Source organism: Herpailurus yagouaroundi, unplaced genomic scaffold, assembly GCF_014898765.1.
Source record: "Herpailurus yagouaroundi ecotype Mexico unplaced genomic scaffold, PumYag 29, whole genome shotgun sequence".
In the NCBI taxonomy this organism is placed as follows: domain Eukaryota; kingdom Metazoa; phylum Chordata; class Mammalia; order Carnivora; family Felidae; genus Herpailurus; species Herpailurus yagouaroundi.
The window spans coordinates 119101946-119115307 of NW_024412377.1; the positions used below are offsets into that span (position 1 = coordinate 119101946).

The 13362-nt window shown below is 38.6% G+C and overlaps 1 protein-coding gene across 1 annotated transcript in view; it reads left to right on the forward strand.

Annotated features, from left to right (window-relative positions):
- The window catches only part of PRELID2 (PRELI domain containing 2), a 191884-nt gene that overhangs the window by 155181 nt on the left and 23341 nt on the right, over positions 1-13362 (forward strand). The window contains exon 7 of the transcript XR_005784217.1: positions 5506-5661. The gene's annotated coding sequence lies outside the window, so the exon portion shown is untranslated. The remainder of the gene's footprint in view (positions 1-5505; positions 5662-13362) is intronic.

Here is a 13362-nt window from a genome sequence, read left to right on the forward strand (position 1 = left end):
ATATATTCAGTCTTGTTTATTCCTGAGAAGGTAGAATCTCAAAGGAGGGTTTGTGATTGGGGTTTGTGAATGATCAAGTGCTGTATAAACATGAGAGATCGTGTCTATGGGGACCAAGTAGCTTTCTGGGTGTGATTTTTTTCCTACTAGTCACCATTTAAAAATAGTTGTAGGAGAGTGAGGAGTTAAGATGGAGGAGAAGTGGGGGTGGGTGGGTATTTTCCTCAGCCCTCAAACACAGCTGTACTGAGGTCAGATCACTCCAAACACCTAGGAAATCGATCCGCAGAGTGGCAGAAGGATCTCCACAGTTGGAGGGAGACAGCTTTGCAAGATTGAGGTATGTGCATGTGAATTGGGGGAGATAAAATAGCATAGGCATGGAGGGGAGGGAACCATTTCTGTGCAGAGACAAAAAAGAGAGAGAGGGGTATGAAATACAGCATTGAGTTAGTACAAGAAGAAAACCTTTCTGGACCATAGACTGGGGAACAAGAAGTACAGAGAGTGTCAGTTCTTTTTTGCAAATAGCCTCAGGAGCTAAAACTTGGAGGTCTCAGCAAAGGCAAAGGCCTTTCAGCAGAGGCTCTACTCTGGAGCAGGAAAGAAGATTTACATGGTGCCAGGTCCTTTAAGACACCTGATTTTGAATCCCAGCTGAGCACCAAGGGGAAGTCTGGGGAGAACTGGGACTCAGGGCAAGCTGACCACCCTGGCTATTCTGTGAAGACTGCCTGAATAGTGTGGGTTGAGATCCCCAGTCCAAGGAGGAGAGATTGGGCTGGTGCCATTTCCCCCTATACCAACATGGTGGGACTTCAGAGAGCAGCACAGTGGCTCCCAATGGAGGCGGGACCTACTTACACCAAACCCCGCCCCTCTATGCCTGGTAACTACTTATCTATTGGAGGAAGACTGACTGACCTACTGCAGCCAGACTGTCCTCCAAACCAGCACAGCCACCAGCCCCAGGCAACAACAGACAATTCTTTTTTCTTTCCTCCCTCCTCTTGTTTTCTTTTGGAATCAGGCTCATAGTTTCTGATTTTTTATAATTCACACACATATATATATGTGTATATGTACATATAGATGTGTGTATATGTATATACACACACATATATATATATATTTTGATCAGTAATTTTTATTCTATACTTTCTCCATCTTTTATTCTTTATTTTCCTTTCTCTTTCTCTGGAATTAGACTTATAGTTTTTTGATTCTCTGGTTTTCTTTTCTCCCCTTTCCTTTTTCTCTTTTTGTGGGATCAGGCCCCCTCTTTTTTTTTCCAGGGCTCATACCTAGTCGATGATCGAAACACTCCACCACAATAAGCAAGGAGGAGCTCTGCAGAGGATTGACCAGTGGGATAGGAACAGCCAAAATGCAACAGTAGAGTGTATACAACATACACCAAACACTTCCTGGGGTGCCGTGCCCCTGCACAGTGTATGACCCCTTTTTAATATAGTAGTACTTTCAGGTGTAGGGCACATAACAAGCTTTTAAAACACACAAAAGATGGGAGCCTGGATGGCTCAGTTGGTTAAGGGTCTGACTTGGGCTCAGATCATGACCTCATGGTTCATGAGTTGGAGCCCTGTGTTGGGCTCTCTGCTGATAGCTCAGAGCCTGGAGCCTGCTTCAGATTCTCTCTCTCTGACACTCTCCCCTCTCCTCTCTCTCTCAAAAAATGAATAAACATTAAACACACACACACACAGGACAGAAACTTAGCCAAAATCACAAGGCGGAGGAATTCTCCCCAAAATAAAGGTAAAGAAGAGATCACAGAGAATTGCTCAAAACAGGTTAACAATATATCTGAATAAGAATTTAGAATAACATACTGGCACAAAAACAGACACTCAGATCAATGGAACAGAATAGAGAACCCAGAAATGGGCCCACAAATGTATGGCCAACTAATCTTTGACAAAGCAGGAAAGAATATCCAATGGAATAGATTCAGCATTCCAGCTGAATCTCTTCAGCAAATAGTGCTGGGAAAACTGGACCACTTTCTTACACCATACACAAAAATAAACTCAAAATGGATGAAAGATGTAAATGTCAGACAGGGAGCCATCAAAATCCGAGAGGAGAAAAGGCAAAAACCTCTTTGACCTCGGCCGCAGCAACTTCTTACTCAACACATCTCCAGAGGCAAGGGAAACAAAAGCAAAAATGAACTATTGGGACCTCATCAAAATAACCTGAGCTGAAGTCAGACGCTCAACCAGCTCAGCCACTCCTGAGCCCCATACACTTCCCATTCTTTCTGTTCACAAAGCACTCCTTCAGAGAGTGCCATAGAGATCCCTGGAAGGGGCTATGTGAGTCACTAAATTATGAGATGTCAATAAATCCGTTTGCTGTGAGAATTTTCGCCTTACATTACTTGAAGCCATGAACTGGAAGTCAGTAGATGGATGGCCATCATTGTGCCTTCCCCTTTAAAAGCAGTTTTTGGGTGGCCTAGGGACACAGTTTTCACCAGTCTGTATCAGGCCCTAGTGCAAATTAGGAAGAGGTGTCATCTAAAGGCAGTCAGAGAAAGATAAATATATTTCACTTATAGGTGGAATTTAAGAAACACAACAATGAACACAGGGGAAGGGAAGGAAAAATAAGACAAAAAGGGAGGCATGCTGCAAGATACTCTTAATTACAGAGAACAAACTGAGCATTGCTGGAGGAGAGGTGGGTATGGGGGGATGGGCCAAATGGGTGAAGGGCATTAAGGAGGGCACTTGTTGGGATGAGCACTGGGTGTCATATGTAAGAGATGAATCATTGAGTTCTACTTCTGAAACCAATACCATACTGTATGTTAACTCGATTTTAAATAAACTAAAAAAAAGGTATAAACCTGGTTACATTAAAATTAAATTCTCTTACTCAAAAGACAAAAGAATGTGAAAATCAAACTACAAACTGAGAAAAAGTGTTTGCTACAAAAATGACTAGTCATTATATTTAAAGAGCTCCTCCAAATTAATGATTAAAAATAGCACACTAGAAAGATGGGCAAAACTTACTAACTGGCACTCCATAAAAGAAGAAATAAAATGTTGTGTGAATATACAATAATCAACCTCATTAGTAATCAAGAAATCCATAAAAAAGTAGTATTCCCAATAGATGGGCAAAGGTTGATAATATTGACAAAATCAAGTGTGACAAGTGTTTAATTATCTCTTAAACACTGCTGACAATAGTCAGCAATACAACTGCTTTTGAAAAATAATTTGGGAATACTTTTAAAGATGAACTATTTAATAAATTCTAGGACTTAGCAATTATACCACCAGTCATATTCATTCAGAAACTCTTGCCCACATGCATCAGAAGGCATATACAAAGATGATCACAGCGGCATTGTTTTTAACAGCAAAAATCTGCATACAACTCAAATGACCATTGCCAGGAAAATGAATAAATTGTTATACAGCAATGAAAATGAATGAACTCTAGGTGTATATGTCATTATGGGTGAACCTTAAAAATAAAGTAGTGAATTAAAAATTGAGTCACAAGAGATCACAGCATGTGATACTTTTTTTTTAAATGGAACTCTTAGTCTTCCTCAAGGATGGAAAAAGTCATTTAAAAAATTCCAACAACAGCCCAGTCTTCTGTTTCTTTAATCAGAATTATTGGAATTGATGGTGTGCAGAAAACCTAATGTAAGTAACTGTAATTCTCTTGGTTGATTAAGCAAACCTTTAGAATGAACCAGTTAGTGCCATGAAGGAAAAAATTTCTGAGAAACACTATCAGTCTCTGATATTGTCGGGAAATGAAACCTGTGGTTACTCAAATACTTTAAATACAGTTACCAGGAAGACCATATACAGATTACAAAATTAAAAGGACTATAGAAACCTTGACTTCTCCCCATCCTGCCAACAACTCAGTGAACCTTAAAACACAATGTAGTTTTGAGACCCATTCACCATTCCTGACTCCCAACACAACCTCCTCACATCAAACATGGGTACCATCTCTCATTTGAATCCGAACAGCATATTAACTGCTCTCCTTATGTCAGCCCTGAACCAACTCTTACCCATGCTAAACTTCTTCCCAAAGTAACAACGACAGTGGTCATTTGAAAACATAATTCATACCAAATCCTGTAATCACCTCCCCCCTCCCGCCCACCAATGGCTTCTCATCTCACATAGAATTAAACCCTTGTCCTGCACAGGCATGGCACCAGGCTACTTCTCTAACTTCATCTTCTAATCATCTTCCAGCCACACTGGCCGTCTTGCAATTTCCTGTTTGTGCAAAGCAGGCTCCCACCTTAGGGCCTTAACATCTATTTTTAAATAGCTAACTAAATGAAAATGGGTCCTAGATGAACAAATGACAAAAATGTGCCATCATCTAATGTTAATGATTTACCCAATTCTGCGGATCTGTGAGGCAGTAAAACCATCCTACCATATGTTGTGGTGAAGGTAATGTTTTCCTTTTGAAAATTTTTTGGACACATCTTACATGTCTTGGAAGCCATTTGCACATTGTGTCTTATACAGAGTGTCTAATTACCCAAAATATACATTCTCTGTAAGATCATCAGGCAATCTGCTATTAAGCACACGTGTATTAACCTCTCCTGCTTCACTCATAACCTACCCATACGTACTCCCCCCATGAAGAGGTATGTTTTCTTTATTAAATATTCTTTCTCAGGACATATGAAGTATTTTCAAAAAAATATTTGTAATGAGATTTGGATGATCACCTCAACTTGGAGAAATCACCCCTTTATCAAAGCCAGCTCCTCCTGTTCTTTCAGGAAGACCTATGATCTCTGGCTATTAACTGAGCGTTTTATGGGCTGAAAATGGAAATGGAAGACATGAGAACCATAATTTAAGTCATGATATGGCTTCTCAATTAAAGTGATATTAAAAAGCAATAAAATCCTCCACCTCAGCCCCCAGGTACAAGGGTTGCAGAATAATTAGAATTCCTTCTCAGAAAGTAAGAAAAAGAATGTTTTAGTCCAATACTGCTTATAGCACATACAGAAAGTCAAGAGAAAATCAGAAAAGGAGCAAGGAAGGTGCCTTCAATGTTTCCTTTGCCCATGCTGGCTGGAGTTTTTTTCTGATATCAGAAGAGTAAAAATCAGTGCAATCTTATCTACCAGAACTGCTAGGTCAGTCAGGCCTTGATGGCCTTGGCTCCAAGTGGCTGCACACACAGACAGTGGAGCTCAGAAATAGCTCCTAACACCTGCTCCCTTGGCCCAGGAGCTCTGTGAGAATAGGACTGTGGTTGGGTTTGAAGTCTTTTTAAAGTAAGTATCAAGATGTGATTCTACAGTGGAAACGGTCACACTTTGTGAAGAGAGGAGTGTAAACAGTCTGATGTACATATCTACATTTGTCTTCTAGCCCAAAGTCGTGTCTATTCAACTCCTGTCTACTTTCAAGGGACATCTTGACATTTCATCACTACTTGTTTTTTTTTTTTTTCCTTAAGGACAACTGATGAATGCTGGGCCCTGACCAATGATGTGAAGACTGTGCCTGCTTCTAGGAACACAGGAGCCAAGTGAAACCATTCGATAGACACATCTAGACACCAACTATATGATGATAATTACAATGATGATCACGGAGACTTAATATGTTCCAGGTACTTTGCTAAGTTCTTTAATCATCTAAACTTGATCCTCATAAAAATTTTATGGGATAAACAATGCTATATTATATTAGCATTCCCATTTAATAGATGAGGAAAATAAAGCCTAGGTTAATGAATTCTATACTGCTTTCTCAAGAAGGATATAAAGTTATCTAGCTTCACCCTTTAAAAATGACTTTTAGGGGCGCCTGGGTGGCTCGGTCGGTTAAGCATCTGACTTTGGCTCAGGTCATGATCTCATGGTCCATGAATTCGAGCCCCGCGTCGGGCTCTGTGCTGACGGCTTGGAGCCAGGAGCCTGTTTTGGATTCTGTGTCTTCCTCTCTCTCTGACCCTCCCCCGTTCATGCTCTGTCTCTGTCTCAAAAATAAATAAATGTTAAAAAAATGACTTTTATAATGCTTTTCAAAATTAGTACATTAAATAAATGCTTTGAATTGAAAACCCCTATTAATTATAGCACTAGGTGCAAAGCATCCCACATAATCAGCCACTAAAACCCTAACATCAGTTGTTTTATCTGATTAGGATGGATGGATGAGTTTTTCTCTTTGAAGACAGTTGGGTTTCATGAACAGTTAGTGAACAAACTGAAAGAAATGGAGCAGAAAGGGTGATTCCAAATTGTGGAGAAAAGGCACATATTGCCTATGGCAAGGGGAACTGGGTGACTGGGGAAGGGGATCAGAAAAAGTCTCCTATTTTAAGAAAAAAGAATTCCCCGGCACTGTTGGTGGGAATGTAAATTGGTGCAGCCTCAGTGTAAAACACTATGGAGGGTTCCCCCAAGAAATTAAAAATAGAGGTATCATGATCTAGGAATTCCAATACTTGTTATTTACCCAAACAAAATGAAAACACTAATTTGATAAGATAAATGCACATTGATTGAGCATTGCTCAATTGATGTTTATTGCTACATTATTTATAATGATCAAGATATGGAAGCAGCTTATAAGTCACCAACAGGTAAAGAAGATTATGTGTGTATACACACAAAGTACCTGTACACACACACACATCACCATACACACACACACGTGTGTGTGTGTGTGTGTGTGTATATATATATATATGCACGTGTGTGTATACAAAAAATTCATTGTATACAATGCGATATTACACAGCCATAAAAAAGGATGAGATCATGCCATTTCTAACAACATGGATGGACCTAGGAGGTATTATGGTAAGTGAAATAAGCCAGACTGAGTAAAACACCATGTAATTACACTCATATGTGGAATCTAAAAAACAAAATAAATGAATAAACAAAAAACACAATCAGACCTCTAATTATAGACAGCAAAGTGATGGTTGTCAGAGAGGAGGGAAGTAGGCAGATGAGCAAAATGGGTGAAGGGGAATGGGACATACAGGCCTCCAATTACAAAATAAGTAACTCACAGGAATAAAAGATATAGCACAGGGAATAGTGCTGTATGGTGACAGACTGTAGATATACTTGTGATAAGCATAACATATAGAGATGCTGAATCACTATGTTGTACACCTAAAATGAATGCAATGTTGTGTGTCAACTAAAAATTTTTTTAAAGATCCAAAATCAATATTCTACTAATAAAAGTCTCTGATTTTACTGTCTAATCTTTTGTACCTTTCACATTTACAGCCTTTGTGTATACCTTGTCTATTCCAAAAATTATGTTTTAAGTTGGTATGTAAAAAGGACAAGGAAGAACCCACAAGACCATTATTCTCCACTTCAAAATTCTGCCTTGAGTCTGAGTAGACTCTATCAATAATATCCCATTACTTGTAAAGATTACCTTGCATTTATCTTGTAACCTATTCTTCTCTTTCTTAGCTCAGATAAGGGAAGCCAGGCTCCCAATAAATTTCAGCTTGCAAGTCCTCCTGAAAGAAGTGGGTGAATGAAAAGACATGGTATTCCCCCAAATAACCAGGCTGAGTCCATGGGGAGGGTATAGGTGGTGTGCCTGCCTGTTTTAGGAAATGCACCTGACATTGCAACAAGGGACCACTGCTACTATTTTAGACCAACACACACAGAGTTTATAAATAACATACCTAGGATTATCTCATTCCTGTGAGTACTACAGTCTAAAGTCTGATGAATTTTCAAAGAGAAAATGCACACAGAAAATATGGCTTTGGCACTTCTCTGTCATGACATATTCTGCCATTGGTTAACCATGTAGTCTTAGCCAAGTCACTTAACTTCTCTGAGATTCAGTTTTCACAGATGTGACAAATGGAGAAAAGCCCACAATTCTGCTTATCTCACATGATCATGGAGATAAGTGAAAGAAGTGACTATAGACGTATTTTGTCAATGAACGTGAATACAAAAGTATTAGCACAACTATTCCTTTCCCGTTATCCACCCAGTTCCCATTAGAGGTTTTATCCAGAAGATTCTGAGTCCAGCACTCTTCTCACCACACCCTGCAGACCCCCTGCAGCCTATGGAATATTATTGCACAGTTAAGTCTCTTCCAAGGAATTATTAGTAGATAACTCAATCTGTGGCTCTGTGCCTGACTTCTCCCAGGTGTAGCATGTATTAGGTCCTGCCATCTGTCCCTTACATGAGCCACGTGACCTTGGATAAGTCCTATAACCTATCTGATCTTTGATTTCATATTTACAAATTTGGGTAATAATAGTTTCCCTCATTATCCTACAGGCTTGCAGGGTGTGTATTAATAAGGCAGTATGTCGAGACATCTCAAAAACACTCAAGACCACAGTCATTGCCATGACATATACTGTCTCTCCCCATTAAAGTATATTCACAGGACGGGATTTTACTAATGTATCTTCAGCATATAGAATATTGCCTAGCACATAATATACATTTAATAAATACTTGTCAGTGAGTGAGTGACATAAATGCAAGCACTTGACATTATCACCAATATTACTCTTCCAAACTGGTTATGTAAAGTGTAAGGTCTAAAACTCAAAGCATTTTTTCTGTACACATTTATGTGTAATCTAACCCTTCAATGAAAATATACAGAAGCAATTTTCCTCTTGAATACACAAAAAGAAATAGTACATAGAAAAATATTCCCTAGGCTCTATAGTTCCAGGACACCTGCAAACAGGGAGACCACTCCCTGACAATTGAGATCTAAACATTTTCAAAACTAATTTAATAGCAGTATTTTACAATAACATCAAACATCCCTAATAAGGGAAATGCCAAGGCAAAAGATATGAGAAGCCACTAAGGCCTAGCTAAGTAGGAACAGAGATGCTGGGTCTTTGGAGAATGGTTATAATGGTAGCTCCTGAATTTCATGTGCTACTTCATCCCATTGGAAGAAGCCACACTCTATAACCCTTGGGTAAATAGAGGCCTCAGAGCCCTGCCCCTTCCTCTTATACAATGTCAATTGTGAACACTTAGAAATGATCACCAGTGGAGGAGTATGGGGACCTTCAGCTTGTCTCGTCCCTGCAAAGTAGCTAGATCAGCACCAAACCATTTTGAACATGTAAGAAATTGATGAGGATTAACACAACAATCTGCATTACTTGAGCCACAGAACTTGGCAGGTACACAGTGCAGAGAGGTGAATTGGGGGAAAGAAAAGCTGTGGAGGGTGGGGAGCCATTTTTTGCAGAGAGAGGACACAGAGAGAAAGATAAAGGGGGAGAACAACTGAAACAGGAAGAAATAGAAAATTTGAACAGACACATAACCAGTAAAGAAACTGAATCAGTAGTGAAAACTCTCCCAACAAACAAGAGTCCAGGGCTTAATGGCAAGGGGAAGTCCAGGGGAATTCTGCCAACATTTACAGAAGAGTTAAAACCTATTTTTTTGAAGCTGTTCCAAACAATAGAAATGGAAGGAAAACTTCCAAACTCCTTCTATGAGGCCAGCATTACCTTGATTCAAAAACCAGACAAAGATAGCACTAAATAGGAGAACTACAGACCATTTCCCTGAGGAACATGGATGCAAAAATCCTCAACAAGATACTAGCCAAATGGATCCAACAATACTTTGAAAGAATTATTCACCATGATCAAGTAGGATTTATTCCAGGGCTGCAGGGCTGGTTCAATATCCTCAAATCAATCATGTGATACATCACATTAATAAGAGAAAGGATAAGAACTACATGATATCCTCAAGAGATGAAGAAAAAGCACTTGACAAAATACAGCATCCTTTCTTAATAAAAACCCTCAAGAAAGTCAACATAGAAGGAACATACCTAAACATCATAAAAGCCATTTATGAAAAGCCCACAGGTAATATCATCCTCAATGGGGAAAAACTGAGAACTTTCCCCTTAAGATCAGGAACACAACAGGATGTCTACTCTGACCACCATTATTCAACATAGAGTTGGAAATCCTAGCCTCAGCAATCAGACAACACAAAGAAATACAAGGCATCGAAATTGGCAAGGAAGAAGTCAAACTTTCACTCTTTGCAGATGACATGATACTCTACATGGAAAACCCAAGTATCCATCAAAAAACTTCTAGAACTGATCCATGAATTTAGCAAAGTCACAGGATATACAAATCAACGTACAGAAACTGGTTGCATTTCTATACACCAATAATGAAGCAGCAGAAAGAGAAATCAGGGAATTAATCCCATTTACAAATGTACCCAAAAACTGTAAAATACTCAGGAATAAACCTAACCAAATAGGTAAAAGATTTTTTTATACACTGAAAACTATAGAAAGCTTATGAAAGAAATTGAAGAAATGTCAATACTACTCAAGGCGGTCTACATATTCAGTGCAATCCCTATCAAAATAACACCAGTATTCTTCACGGAGCTAGAACAAACAATTCTAAAATTTGTATGGAAGCACAAAAGACCCTGAATAGCCAAAGTAATGTTGAAAATGCCTCCAAAGCTGGAGGCATCACATTTCAGAACTTCAGGCTGTATTACAAAGCAGTAATGGTTAAGACAATATGGTACTGGCACAAAAACAGACACATAGATCAATGGAACAGAACAGAGAACCCACAAATGGATCCAGAAACATATGGCAAACTCATCTTTGACAAAGTAGGAAAAAAGATACCCAACTGAGGAAAGACAGTCTCTTCAGCAAATGGTGTTGGGGAAACTGGACAGCGACATGCAGAAGAATGAAGCTGAACTACTTTCTTACAAACACAAAAATAAACTCGATATGGATGAAAAACCTAAATGTAAGACAAGAAACCATCAGAATCCTAGAGGAGTAAACAGGCACCAACTTCTTTTACTGGGTCACACAGCAACTTCTTACTTGACATGTTTCTAGATGCAGGGGAAAGAAAAGCAAAAATCAACTATTGGGACCACATCAAGATAAAACCTGCAGAGTGATGGAAACAATCAACAAAACTAAAAGGCAATCGATGGAATGGGAGAACATATTTGCAAATGACATATCAGATAAAGGATTAGTATCCAAAATCTATAAAGAACCTCTCAAACTCAACACCCAGAAAAACAATCCAGTGAAGAAAAGGGCATAAGACATGAATAGACATTTTTCCAAAGAAGACATCCCAATGGCAGACAGACACATGAAAAGATGCTCAACATCACTCATCATCAGGAAAATACAAATTAAAACCACAATGGGATACCACCTCATACCCACCCGTCAGATGGCTGAAATGAACAACTCAGGCAACAACAGATGTTGGAGAGGATACAGAGAAAGAACACTTGTGCACTGCTGCTGGGAATGCAAACTGGTGCAGCCACTCTGGAAAACAGTATGGAGGTTTCTTAAAAAATTAACACTAGAACTATCCTATGACACAGGAACTGATCTACTAGGTATTTATCCAAAGGATATAGGAGTGCTGTATCCCAATGTTTATAGCAGCACTATCAACAATAGCCAAAGTATGGAAAGAGCCCAAATGGCCACTCACTGACAAATGGATAAAGATGATGTGGTGTGTGTGTGTGTATGTATATATATATATATATATATATATATATATATATATATATATATACACACACAATGAAATAGTACTGGTGATGAAAAATAATGAAATCTTGCCATTTGAAACAACATCGAGAGAACTAGAGTATTATGCTAAGCGAAAAAAGAAAGACTAATATCAAATTATTTCACTCATATGGAATTAAAGAAACAAAACAGATGAACAAAGGGGAAGGGAAGAAAAAATAAGATAAAAACAGGGAGGAAGACAAACCATAAGAGACTCTTAAATACAGAGAACAAACTGAGGGTTGCTGGAGGGTTGTTGGGTGAGGGAATGGGCTTAATGGGCGATGGGCATTAAGGAGAACATTTATTGGTATGAGCACTGGGTTTAATAGATAAGTGATGAATCACTAAGTTCTCCTGAAGTCATTATTACGCTATATGTTAACTAACTTGGATGTAAATAAAAAATAAAACCCCTAAAGACTATACCAAAAAATAGAATTTATGAATCACTAACGTTAAAGAATACAAACTTAATGTACAGAAATCTGTTGCATTTCATATGCTAATAATGACGTAGCAGAAAGAGAAATTAAAAAAAACAATTTCAAATGCACGTCCATCAAAGGAATAAAACACCTAGGAAAAAAATTTAACCAATGAGGTAAAAGGTCTCTATTCTAAAAACTGTGAGACATTATTAAAAAAATTGAAGATGGGGGCACCTGGGTGGCGCAGTCGGTTAAGCATCCGACTTCAGCCAGGTCACGATCTCGCGGTCCGTGGGTTCGAGCCCCGCGTCAGGCTCTGGGCTGATGGCTCGGAGCCTGGAGCCTGTTTCCGATTCTGTGTCTCCCTCTCTCTCTGCCCCTCCCCCGTTCATGCTGTGTCTCTCTCTGTCCCACAAATAAATAAATAAATAAATAAATAAATAAAAACAAATAAATAAAAAAATTGAAGATGACACAAGCAAATGAAAAGATATACCATGTTCATAGACTGAGAAGAATTAATATTGTTAAAATGTTTCATACTACCCAAAGTAGTCTACAGATTCCATGCAATCCCTATCAAAATACCAATGACATTGTTCACAGAATGAGAATAATCTTAAAATTTCTATAGAATTATTAAACACCTGTATAGCCAAAGAAACCCCGCGAAAGAACAAACGACCTATCACAATCCCAGATGCCAAAGTATACCACAAACCTATATAATCTAAAAAGTATGATACTGGCACAAAAATACACACATAGATTAATAGAACAGAATAGGGAGCACAGAAATAAACTCAAGCTTATGTGGTCAATTAATATATGACAAAGAATGCAAGAATATACAATGGGAAAAAGTCTCTTCAATAAATTGTGTTGGGAAAACTGGATAGCTGCATGCAAAAGAATGAAAGTGTACCACTTTTTTATGCCATATACAAAAAGAAACTCAAAATGGATTGAAGACCTAAATGTTGAGAACTGGAACCATAAAAATACTAAAAGATTAGATAGGCACCAATCTCTTGGAGTCAGCCTTAACATTTTTGTGTATCTGTCTCCTGAGATAAGTGAAACAAAAGCAAAAATAAATTATTGGGATTCTCCTTCCACTGCTAATGAAACCATTTCTCAATCTTACCCCTAGTTTCTCTTTGCTTAACCCACTCTCAAGCCTTGGTAAGGTCAGAGACTTGTCCAAGCCCTCTTCTTCTCTAACACCCTCCTCCAGTGACTTCCAACTCACTTCCTTTTAAGCATCTGTC